Raw genomic sequence first — 12855 nt, 5'->3', positions numbered from 1 at the left:
ATTTGTGTATGGGGCAGTCGTGAGGTTAACGTGTTTATCAATCAGTGAACACCATTTTTAATGACTTGTTTGACAGAAACTATACATTCACATGCCAATATAAGTACAGAAGGGAAAGGGGACACTGGTCAAAGGAACAATCAGAAAAATCATTTTGCAGTTTAGTTGGACATGAGCACTAGCCCCTCTTTTTTCCACAGTAGCAAAGCTTAAATCTATCAGATGGAAACCCAGTCAAGTTCTCTAACCTACTCTATAGCTACATATGTATAGTTACATTGTGCGCTTTCTATGAATTACCATTGGTAAGCAAAGTCCACATGTACTCATGCACTGAAAGTATTATGCTGGTAGTAGTTTCATCAGGGTTTGGTTTTTTGATCCAATGCCCTGAATTACTTAATCCATCATATTTAAGCTATTGTAAGACGTTACAGCGTTTTTAAATCACGATTTATAACAATATGATAAAACCTGAAACTATGTTTTAATATTTCTTCATATCTAATGTGGGACCATTGGAAAACTTTCCAATTTACTCTGCATATGGTGTAAGACATTAAAACTAAATGTGTGGATAAACAACACTAGAAATGTTATAATATTTCACGTGATAATAATACACTCAGTAATTGTTGGGAGTAATATATAAGTTTTCAATATTCCATCATTGTTTTTTTAACTTTATTTATTTTTTATACAGCAGGTTCTTATTAGTTATCTATTTTATACATATTAGTGTATATATGTCAATCCCAATCTCCCAATTCATCCCACTACCACCACCTCCCCACCCCCCATCCATCACTGTTTGCATCTTCTAAATCAGCCGCTTGATTACTTTGGAAACAATTATTTAACTCTGTTAAATTGCCCTGTTACATTTCTCTTTGACACTGATATTCCACATTTTCATTTGATTACCATAATAGCAACTACCATTTACTAATAATTTACTGTGCTCCAAGATAGGGAAAACCAAGGTAGCAGGGTGTATTAGTTTTCTATTGCTGTGTACAAATTATCAAAACTTAGTAGTTTAAAATAACACATATTTATGATGTTATAGTTCTGTGAGTCAGGAGTCTGGGCACAGTTTAGCTTGGTGTCCTGCTCAGGATCTCATAAGGCTGCAATCAAAACATCAGTCATGCTGTGTTCTCATTTGGAGGCTTGACTGGGGAAGAATTTGCTTCCAAGGTCATTCATGTTGTTAGCAGAATTCCTTTTCTGTGATTGTAGGACTGAGAACCCTAGCTTCTTGCTGTCTGGGGGCTGCCCTCAGCTCCTAGAGGCCTCCTGCAGTTCCTTGCCATATAGGTTTTCTCACTATGGCTGCTTACTTCATCAAACCAGCAAGGCGTGTCTCTAAACTCTAAAGTGAGTCACCTAGCAATATAGAATGATATTCTATCTTCACCATGTTCTATGGTTTAGGAGCAAGTCACAAATTTTGCTCACACTTAAGAAGAAGGAGTTACACAAAGTTTTGAACACCAGGAAGTAGGAATCATGGGGGCTACCCTAGAGTCTGTCTACCACCTGCAATGATTAATTCCACAGGTTTTGGAATTCAGCTAATTTTGGGTTTTTCAACCTGCTTTGACACTTTAACTATGTGATTTTGATCTCAATTTCTAATCCTTTGTTTCTTCATCTGCCAAATAGGAGTAATATCCTCTTCACAGTTTATTTTTCTCCAATGTAAAGTGACGGTAATAATAAAGTTGTTGTAAGGATTAAATGAGCATTTTAGCAAAGTAACTTATAACATGAAAGGCTCAATAAACACTTGTTAGTTTCCTTCCTTTTCCCTCCTCTCTTTTTTATTTTGATCTTGGTCTCCTAGAAGTCCCCACTGTCATTTCTACTTTCAATGGCTACTTTGGTAGCCTGCGTGCAGAGTACGCATGTGTGTGTACCTGTGTCTAGGGCCATGCAAACCCAACTCTAATATCAATACCTTTAAAAATAGGACTGTATTGCAAATGTTATCTCTAACTTCAACTAGGAAAATTAAAAACTGATAAACCCATAACATTAGAAGGATAATTATTAAACATAGAGGCTCTGAGAGTTTAGAGAAGCTTGTTGGGATTGACTTTTTTTCCTCCCTCAGAATCATGTTTAATATGCATATGGTACAAAAGACATGTTATTGCATAGTAGTCTTCATGGACTCTGGGTTTGCATCCTAGACCTGCCACTTTCTAGCTGAGTAACCTCAGGCATGTTCAGCTCTCTAAAGCTCAGTTCCTTACAGGAATAATGATAGCACCCACTTCACAGACCTTCTATGAGGATTACATTTAAGGTATACTTAAATAGCATCACTTAGTGCCTAGCTCATAGTCACTACTTTAAAATGTTAGATATCATACTCATTACTATAATCTTTACTATCTCATTATTATTAGGAAAGGTGTGTTAATGAAAACCATAGAACAGGAAGCAGCAAGACATGGCTATGAATGAGGTGGGTGAAGTGAGGCATGAGAAGTCACAAAATCTCAAAAGTTCTCGTAAACCAAAGGGCTGCAAGTAAGATAAATGGTCAGAAGTATGAAAATTTGCAAGTCAGAAGTTGGACAAGTAGGAACTAGGGGCCAAGGTAAAACTGTGAATTCTCAACCAAACTATGAGTAATGCAACCTAAGACATCAGCAAGAGAAGGGCACATGAAACAGGTAATTCCTACCTCAGACATGAAGTCTTTTATACAGTTCCTCCTGGCGCGGGAGTCAACCATATAGCATATCTAGTTGCATTTGGAACAGGAAACACGTGAGTCCTGTTACTATTGGAAAATAGTGAGTAAACTGTTGAATAGATTAGGAGAGTACAGCAATCAGAAATACGGGCATATCCTGACAAATGTAAAATTATTTTCAAATTGGACCATTTCCCTAGAGAAGTAGTTATACCATTTAATCGGTCCCATTATCATATTTTTTCTTATGTCACTTTTTACAGTATTGGTTCTTTTATCTATGGAGGCTTTGTCTAACAAACTAAGTTATAAGTATTTCCAGGACAGGATTTTCTGTTGTTGCTGCTATTGTACTTTTTAAAATATCCTACAGAATCTGGAACAATGCACTACATAGTAGACTTTCAATAAATGCTTGTTGAATTAAAAAATAAATATGAATTACTCCCGCTTAGTAAATGGTATTTGGTATAATGAATAGTAATAATTCATGAAATTAATTGATGACCTTGAAATCATACTTGACTCTTTCATATTCCACATCTACCATGTCAGAAAATCCTATTAGTTCTACCTTCAAAGTATATCTTGACTAAACACTTCTCACCACTCACATTTCATCCACCCTGGTCCAAGCCATCTTGCCTACAGGGCTGCTAAGTACAGCTGTTGGGCTAGACACTGCTCATTACGGGAAGCACCATTCTCAGACACTGCAGGGTGAATGATGCTTCTTGGAGTTGTATAGTGCAATGATCCTACTTGCCTGGATTACTGCCAAAGTCTCCTAGCCTTTGTCCCCCACCAGCTTATTCTCAACACAATAATCAGCTTGATCTTGATGAAACTTAAGTCAGGTCATGTCATGTCATTCCTCTGCTTAGAACACTCCAGTGGCTCTATCTCATTCACAGTAAAAGATAAAGTCCTGGCAAGGCCCTAGTTGATCTCATCCCACTCTTACCTCTCTATCTTTATCTCCTCCTAGTCCCCCCATTTCTCACTGCTCTAGTCATATTGGGCTCCTCACTGTTCCTAAATCCAGGCATGCTCCTGCCTCAGAGTATTTACACTTGCTCTTCCCTCTGCCTGGAATGCTTTTCCCCCACATATCCTAATGGCTAACTCCTTCACCTTCTTCAGGTCTTATTCAGATCTTACCTTCTCAGTGAGACATTCCATGACACCTATATTTCTCATTGCAACACCATGTCCTATGTGTTTTTCCACTTTATTTTTCTCCTTAGACTTTATTATCATCTAAGCCCCCATATGTTTTACTTATTATCTGTCTTTCCCCCACAGGAATGTAAGCTCCATGAGGACAGAGAGTTTTGTCTGTTTTGTTTACCACTTTACCCAGCCAGTACCTGGAACAATGCCTGGTGTGAGCTGAGAGCTCAGTAAATACTTGTTGAAATAATGAATGAAAGACAAAGACAAACTAGTGCTTATAAACATAAACCACTTTCTTCTATACATTAAGCAGAATGAGTAACCAATTAGTCTAATGTTTTTTCAAGACTTGCCACTGATATGTTATAGGGCTCAAGATTTTTGCAAGTCACTATTAATTTATTACATAATGATAGTCTTGGCTTATTTTACAATTGGAGTATTTTAAGTAATAACTATATGGAATTATTTTTTAAGTATGCAATTCTATAATGAAAAGACAATGGTTAAACGTCTATTAGAAAAAAATTTTTTTTCATTTAAAACTTCTCTAGGTTAAGGAGAAATTTCATTTAAACTTTTCTAGGAAAATTATGGGCAATTTAGAAACCATACATTTTCAGAGAAACAGAAGCCATGGTTGGCCTCTCAAGGGATTTTCCTCAAGAACCACCCTCTACATCAACTGGGTATGTGACTCAACACCAGCCGTCACACAGAAAGACCCCCCTAAGCAGCAGGAATACAAATTCTTATACCGCTATGTAATATTTTTAAATAGAGAAAAAAATCAAACAGGAGATATTTTAGAAACAAAATAAACAGAGACAAAAACAACAACAACAACAACAAAAAGCAGTGGTATCATGAAAACAGGACAATTTCACAACATAATCCAGAGTAAAAGATTAGTATAACAATGGATTGCAATTATATAATGGACTTTCGTTGGATACCAAAATGCATTAGAAAGGCCATTTAATTCTCATGCCACTGTCTGGTCATTTTGATTCCGATTCTACCAGGAAGTAAAATATCTGTGTTTTCTTGCCTTATTCTCTTTACTTCTGTGAATTCCTGAGCATTAATAAAAACAAGTTCTCAGTCAGAATTTGATTTCAATCTAGAAGTCTTATTTCCGAAAATCTAGCCTTAGATTTAAAACAGTATTTTCCCCTTTCATACTTTTATTTATTAACTTTTAAGGATCTATATAAAATAAAAATAATGAAAAACTCAAAAGAAAGAAAACATCTTTGAAATCAAAGACTTTAGGAATGGAAGAGGCTTTTCACTTGCACATGAGGAAATGGAGGTCCAAAGGGCTGAGACAGATAACATTTTAGCGGTGGCAGCCGATTTCTAATCAGAAGCCAGGTTTAAGGGTTTCCGGTCCCATGCTGTTTGTCCCACACTATATTGTGGGAATGCTACACCAAAAAATTACTGAAAAAGAGAATTATGTTAAGTGGAATTACTTATTATTTGAATCAAAAAAATATCAGATTCCCCTTCTTCTCCAAAGAAAAGTTAAGGCTTTCTCAAAAAGTATGGAATTTGAAGGTTCTCAATACTTGTAAGAAAAAAAACATCTTGTAGGGAAGATTTTGCTTGGTAATAAGTATTTAATAACTTAGTAAAAAATCAATTAGATTAATTTATTATTTCAGGTATTCTTTACCAGTTCACAAATCCAAGAGACAGTTCCCATATTTGGTTGCAAGAATGCAGTATTTTAGAAAATGTATAGCTTATTTTCATGTGTTCCTCCTTTATAAATATGCAAAAGCCTATTTCCATTCTTCTAAGTTTACCCTAACTTTATTTTACAGCTCAATATGCCCAGCAAAAGAAATGGTAAAGAAAGCATACAGGACACATTTACAAAATGTAAGTATTTTTGTGTCTATTACAAATTGAAGGTCAGACTAGTGACAGTTTTTTTTCCACAGATCCCTACAACAAGCATATATCAAACCAGTGAGCAAACAAAAAGCCTGTATAAATGGCTTTGTCTTTATGATTAAACTGGCTCACTGATGCGTGCCAGGGAGTGCTGCTTTGATTCCAGGTGGTCAGCATATCCCTCTAGTTAATGGCATCCAGAGGGAAATGGCTCTCCTCTCTGGCTGTCTGATTCTTTACTGCCTGCCTGAGCTGCCTGCCTTTTGCCCCAGTATGTTAGAGGCTACCTCAGTTACTCACTACTTGTCCCCAGAATGAGGTTAATTTTTTGTCAAAATCATGACTCCTCTTAATGGTGGAAGAAATATTCTGATTCTAAATCTCTTATTAGAATGAAGAGGTAGGGAAAGTGTTCCTACACCAGCATTCCCTAACCCCCTGCCGTCATCCTCATTCTCCAGTAGACATCCAAACATCCATTCACACTCAGTGGATATTTATCAAAGATGTTTCTGGGTCCTAGATGCTAGCAGTAAGCAAGATTGATTCAGCTCATGCTCTCATAGCACTCACAATCTGGGGGTGGTTTGGAGAGGGAGTACAGAAAAGAGACATTCAACAAATATTATAGGAAATGTTCAACAACAGTTGGGATACGTGTCATGGAAAAGTAAAAGAAGCTATCAGAGCTTGTAAAGGTGAGTGTAACTTAATGCAGGTGAACAGGGAATCCTTGCCCATGGAAGCAGCATTTAAACTGAGAAATGAATAGGAATTGGCCAGGGAAGGGGAATAGTGGTGGTGAAGAGTCCCAGGCAGTGCAAACAGCCAGCAGAAAGAAACTCTGAGACATGAAGGAGCTAGGTAAGCAGAGGGAAGAGAGAAAAGGCTGAAGAAGGCCTAAGCCAGACCATTCAGGGAGTTATAGGTCATGGTAAAGTTTGGACTTTATTATAAGTTTTTACAGAGCTTTGGGGGAAGAGATGACACAAGCATGTTTTTAAAAGATCAGTTTGACCACTCTGTGGAGAATAAATTAGTGAAGATAACCAAGAAAATGTATGGCACTAGCAGCTAGAAAGGTGTCTGTTATGGACTGAATGTTTGTGTCCCCCACACCCAAATTCATATGTTGAAGCCTTCATCCCCAAGGTGATGGTATTTGGAGGTGGGAACTTTGGGGGGTAATTAGGTTTGAATGAGGTCATGAGAGTGAAGCCCCTATGATGGGATTAGTGTCCTTATTAGAAGAGGAAGAGTGAGAGATATCGCTGTGACAGTGAGACACAGTGAGAAGGTGGCTATCTGCAAGCCAGGAAGAGGGCTCTCACCAGGAACTGAATCTGCCAGCACCTTGATCTTGGACTTCCCAGATCTCATAACTACTAGAAATATTTGTCTGTTGTTTAAGCGACCCAGTCTATGGTATTTTGTTATAGCAGCTGGAGCTAACTAACACAGTGTCTGAGTGGTCCAGGTGCTGGGCTAAGGTGGTAGTGGTAAAGACAAAGAGCAGTAGACAGATTGAGAAGTATCCTTGGAGACAGAATTGACAGTACTTGGTGACTGGTTGGACAAAGGGACTAAGAAATAGGTAGATGTAAAGGATGATTCCTAGGTTGATGATTCCTAGGTTCCTGACAAGAGCAACTAGGAGGATGGTGGGACTATTTAATGAGGTAGGAAACACTGGAGGAGGAAAAGATTTGGCACCATAAGTTCAGTAATAGACATGTCCAATTTTGGATATCTATGTACTAGCTATCTGGAAATACTAAGGAGGCAGTTAGATATATGGGTCTGGAACTAAGAGAGACCTGAATGAAGATATAAATTCAGAAGTTGTCAACATGCATTTAATAATTGAAAGGATGGATGTGTATGAGATTCCTGAGAGAGTATAGAGAGATTAGAAGAGAAGAGGAGGGAAAGGAAGGGAAGAGAAAAGAAGGGAAGAGGGCCTACGACTGGCCACAGATCCATACAACAAGCATACATCAACATATATCAAATCAATGAACAAACAAAACATTTATATAAATGGATTTGTCTTTATGATTAAACTGGCTCGCTGATGTGTGTTAGTGAGTACTGCTTTGATTCCAGGTGGTTTAGCATATCCCTCTGGTTAATGGATTAGGTCCCAAGAGGAGGAAAAGCAACCGGGGGAGACTAGAAAGAGGAACCAGAGAAATAATAGAAAAGCCAGGAGACCATGGGGTCACAGAAGACAAGGAAGTAATTTTTTTGGAAGAAGATGGGAGTGGTCAACTATGGCAAATAAGATGTGTTGTCCATTAGACTTAGCAGCCTGAAGGTCACTACTGATCCTACCAAGAAAAGTTTGGTAGTTGGTAGAATTAGAAGCAGATTTATCATGAGTTGAGGACCATGATATGAAAAGAACAAAGAATGAGTAAGCTGTTTCTAAAAGCTTAGTTATAAAAAAAAAAAAGTGGGGGGGAGGGACCGATGGAGTGGTAGGTGAATGTAAGGGAGGATTTTCTTAATATGGTACATATTTGAACATGTTTGAATTCTCAGAAGTTCTCTTCAGAAAAAAAAGTAAGTCCATTGGGCATAATAATTAAGTTTCTCCCAAATATTTTTCACTCATGTTATTCTGTGGGTCAGGAGATCTAATATCACTTAAAACTTTTGATTGAACTTGACAAAAAAAATCTTGGCTTAAGCTAAAAATTGGGGTGGGGGTGGGGTGGGGAGGGGATAATTTATCACCTTATGTAATTAAAAAGTCCATGGTTGGGGATGACTTAGGACATGGTGATATTTAGATGCTCAAATGATCAAGCAGGAACCAATTTTCCCCACCTCTCAGCTTTACTGTCATTCATTTATTCATTTGAAAATATTCATTGAAAAGCTACTATGTCTATTTTAAACACTGGAGATACAATGATACAAAAAACAAACCCACTTTCACTACTTCTTTTCAGCATTTTACTGGAGGTTCTAGCCAGTGCAATAAGTTAAGAAAAAGAAGTTTTAACAGTATAACAATTGGGAATAAATAAAACTGTTATTATATTTAGGTAATATAACTGTGTATTTAGGAAATCTCAATGAATCTACAGCTATATTACTTGAATTAATTAGCCAGTAAGGTTGCTGGACACAGGTGTGGGAGGTAGAATTCTAAGTTGTCCCTCAAGATTCTGGTCCCCTGGTGTACATACCCTATGACATTCCCTCCCCTAAAGTGTGGGTGGACCCATGAATGAGATTTCACTCACATGATTAGTTTATCGTGTATGGCAAAGGTGAAGAAATTTTGAAGATGTAATTAAGACCAGTTGAACTTGAGGTAATCAAAAGGAAGATCATCCGAGTGGCCCTACCTAATCAGGTGAGCCCTTTTAAAAGAGTTTAGATGTCAAAGATGTCAGAAATCAGACATATTTGAAACAAGAGAAATGGTATCCTGCAGGCCTTGAAGAAATAGAATGCCATACTCCAGAGAGGACTACATGACAGGAAACTGCAGTGGCCTCTAGGAACTAAGAGTGGCTGCTAAATGACAGCCAGCATAAAAGAGGAACCTCAGTCCTACAACCGCAAGGAACTGAATTGCAGCAATAATCAGTGAGCTTGGAAGAGGACTCTCAGCCTGAGGTGAGATCATAGGCATGGCTGACACCTTGATTTCAGCCTAGTGAGACTTTGAGCAGATGACCTAGCTAACTCATATCCAGACTACTGACTCATGAAAACAGTGAGAGAATAACTTTATTTTTTAAGATGCTAGGTTTGTGATAATTTGTTATGCAACTATGGAAAACCAATATAGAAGGTCAACATGCAAAATTCAATTATTTTTCTATATACCAGCAACAAACAGAAAAAAAAAATTAAATTATTACCATTTATAATTGCACGGAAGTATCAAATACCTAGGAATAAATCTAATTAAAGAATGCAAGACTTACCTACACAGAAAACTGTAGAACTTATGGAGGGAAATTGAAGATAACCTAAATAAATGGAAATATGTGCATTGTTCATGGATTCGAATTTCAATGTTGTAAATATGTCAATCTCTCCAAATTAATTTATAGATTCAATGCAATCCCAATGAAAATCCTAACAGATTTCTTTGTGGAAAATAGCAACCTGACTCTAAAATGTATATGGAAATGCAAAGGGCCAAGAATAGCCAAAACACTCTTTACAAGAAGAGCAAGATAGGAGGACATACTCTACCAGTTACTAAGGTTTACTATAAAACCACAATGTAATATGGCATGGTATTAGGGTAGCAACTAAAGATAAAAAATTCTTAAACCTCTTACAAATCAAAAAATAAAAGACAGGTAACTCAATAGAAAAATGGGCCAGGCAGTTGAACAGGCACTTCACGGAAAAGGATATCCAAATGGCCACATGAAAATGTATTTAAACTCATTAGTCATGAGGAAAATGTAATATGATATACTATACTACACATCCACACTTAAAAGACTGAAAATACCAAATGTTGCCGACGATGTGGAGGAACAGGTACATAACAGGGTGATTTCATGCGATCACTTTGTTCTTTTAATTTAAAAAACGTTTTTATAGTACGATCATTTTGGAATGTAATTTGGCAACATCTTCTAAAGTTGAACATATGTACACTCATGTACACTCTATGATCTAGCAATTCTATTCTTAGGAATATATCTGATAAAAATGCATGTATATGTTCATCAAAGGCATTTATAATAATGTTGAGTGACAGAAGCCAGACACACTGGCTTCTGAATACTATATGAGAATGAATACTATACTTCTATTTACACAAAGTTGGAAAACTCAAAACTATGGTGTTAATAGTCAAGAGGAGAGATGGGGTAGTGACTGGGAGGAGTATGAGGCGGGTAATGTTCTATTTCTTGATCTGGGTGGTAGTTAAATATGTGTATTCACTTTGTAATAATTTTTTACTCAAATTAGTTTTGTGTGTTTTTTTTCTGTATGTGAATGATGTATCAATAAAAAGATTTTAAAACAGTGCCAAGCTTCCTGCTCTCATGGACTTTATATTCTTCTGTGAGGATCCCTGCTCTCCTCTGTGTTGGTGGCTTCGATCTCAGGCTTCAAGTGGTGGGAAGAGGTAGGAAGATAGCTCCCAGCAGCTCCTCGTCTACAACTTCCCATGTTCAAACCAGAAGCCAAGGTAGGCTTCTCTGCTGAGTCTTACAGGCTCAGCAAAGTTCCAGGTTGCCTCTCTCTGGCCCTGATTGAGTGATGCTCCGATCCCAGTCACTGAGGCCAGTGTGAGGTTCTTAACTGGGAGGCCTGAATCACAGCCAACCCTAAAACCAGAGTGAAATAGAGTCCACTTCACCAGAACACATAAAATAAGAATGAGGAAAGATGTGGTTCTCCAAATAAAGAAAAACGAAACAAAACAAAACAAAAAACAAAACTGGGGCCCCATTTCAGAAAAGGAAATAAATGTGGGCTGAAAACCCAGGAAACGTGTACCACGGGTCTCCTGCAAGTGAAAAACCAGATTTGCCAATTCATATTAGGTCAACTTCCCTTTAATCTCTTTCATTTACCACACATGTTTCAGGGATTTGTTTTGCTTGCTTCTTCCACTACTAACATGATTGCAAATAGACTTTTCTTCCCTTTCATTAGCTGAGAAGTAAGGTACTCCCTGTTTCTATGGCTTTGAGACAAGCCGAGAACAATCAACCAAACAAAAATTAACAACAAAAATCAGTTTAGAGTTTTAAATATCTGTGTCTGCTAGAAACTACAATGGTTAATAAAAAATAATCAGACCTTGGGAAATAAGTTCTATTTCCACTCACCTTCAGAGGCTCCTTTCAGGTGCCTCAGGGGATACCTTCTCTGGTAAGCTTTCTTTACCATCTCCTTCCCTGATCTGAGTTACTCAGCTCCTCTGACTGCTTGCTTACACTGTACTGTAATTTCCTGTTTTCTTATCTGTCTTACCCACTGCCTCATGTTTTCCTTGAGGACAGGCTTTGGCCTATATCGCTGTATCACCAGTACAAAGCTCACTGTCTGGGACATACACGATGGAGGGTCAATAAATATTTTCCGAATGAATGAGTGCTTCATATCCCACTTGCATTTAATTCTGGTAACAGCCTGTGAGATAGAGATTATTAGCCTGAGGCTTGGAGAGGTAAGGTAGGTGACTTGCCCAAAATCACACACAGGTAAGTGGAGTCAGGATTTGGGCTTGGATCTATCTGATGCCAAAGTCTGGGCTCTTGGCTACTGTCTTGGTCAAAAATGTTCATTTATTTGGAATAAGATTCAAACTCTAGCTTGTAAAAGTTGTCCATAATTGCATCCTATCTGCCTTTCTAAGCCTTTCTGTCATTCACCTTCACGTATCTTTCCTCACAGCCCCTGAACAGACTTGGGTTTTCCTGCCTCTGTTTTTGCTAGGCTCTGCCAACTCTGCCTACTAATCTTATCCCTTCTTCAAGGATCAGCTCAGATGTCATCTCTTTGATGAAATGTTCCCTTATCATTTAGCCAGAAGTGACATCCTCCTCTTCTCAATTGTCATATCCTTTATTTCCTGAGCCATGGACATGGCATTTACGACACACTAGTGTCCTGTTCAAGCTATTAGCAGACCTCTTAGTTTCCATATTAGACTATTGCTCCATGGCCTGTCCCTCTATGGCCCCTCGTACAGTGACTTGCACATGGTAGACTTTAAAAATGCTGGATGAATAAATAGTGGCAATGGTGACTTTTGGGTATGCCACCCATCTCCCTCCCTGTCTAGGGCTTATGACTGTGCAAATCATTGTTAAATCTGCCTCATATCTCATATCCTCCTCATATTCCATAGTCTGTGCTCTCTTGGGACTCAGAGGGATCTTCTGCATTCAGAACCACCAGCTCTTAAGTTGGCAAATTGAAGTATAGAAGGGTTTTTTTTAGCTGTCAACAACGTGGTTTCACAAATAGTTTGGTGACATGGCTTTGTGAATAATACATCTTTTTTTTTTTTTTTTAGTTTAGAAGGCCTAGTGACCATGAGAGGAAAAAATAAGGGAGTTTAT

General features: G+C 37.8%; 1 protein-coding gene across 2 annotated transcripts in view; it reads right to left on the bottom strand.

The window, feature by feature from the left end:
* VPS54 (VPS54 subunit of GARP complex) overlaps window positions 1–12855 on the bottom strand; it is a 141706-nt gene that overhangs the window by 97717 nt on the left and 31134 nt on the right. The gene's annotated exons all lie outside the window — the stretch shown is intronic.

The sequence above is a fragment of the Balaenoptera musculus genome, chromosome 13, assembly GCF_009873245.2.
Source record: "Balaenoptera musculus isolate JJ_BM4_2016_0621 chromosome 13, mBalMus1.pri.v3, whole genome shotgun sequence".
NCBI classification, from domain to species: Eukaryota; Metazoa; Chordata; class Mammalia; order Artiodactyla; family Balaenopteridae; genus Balaenoptera; species Balaenoptera musculus.
This window is presented reverse-complemented; position numbering and strand designations above follow the sequence as displayed.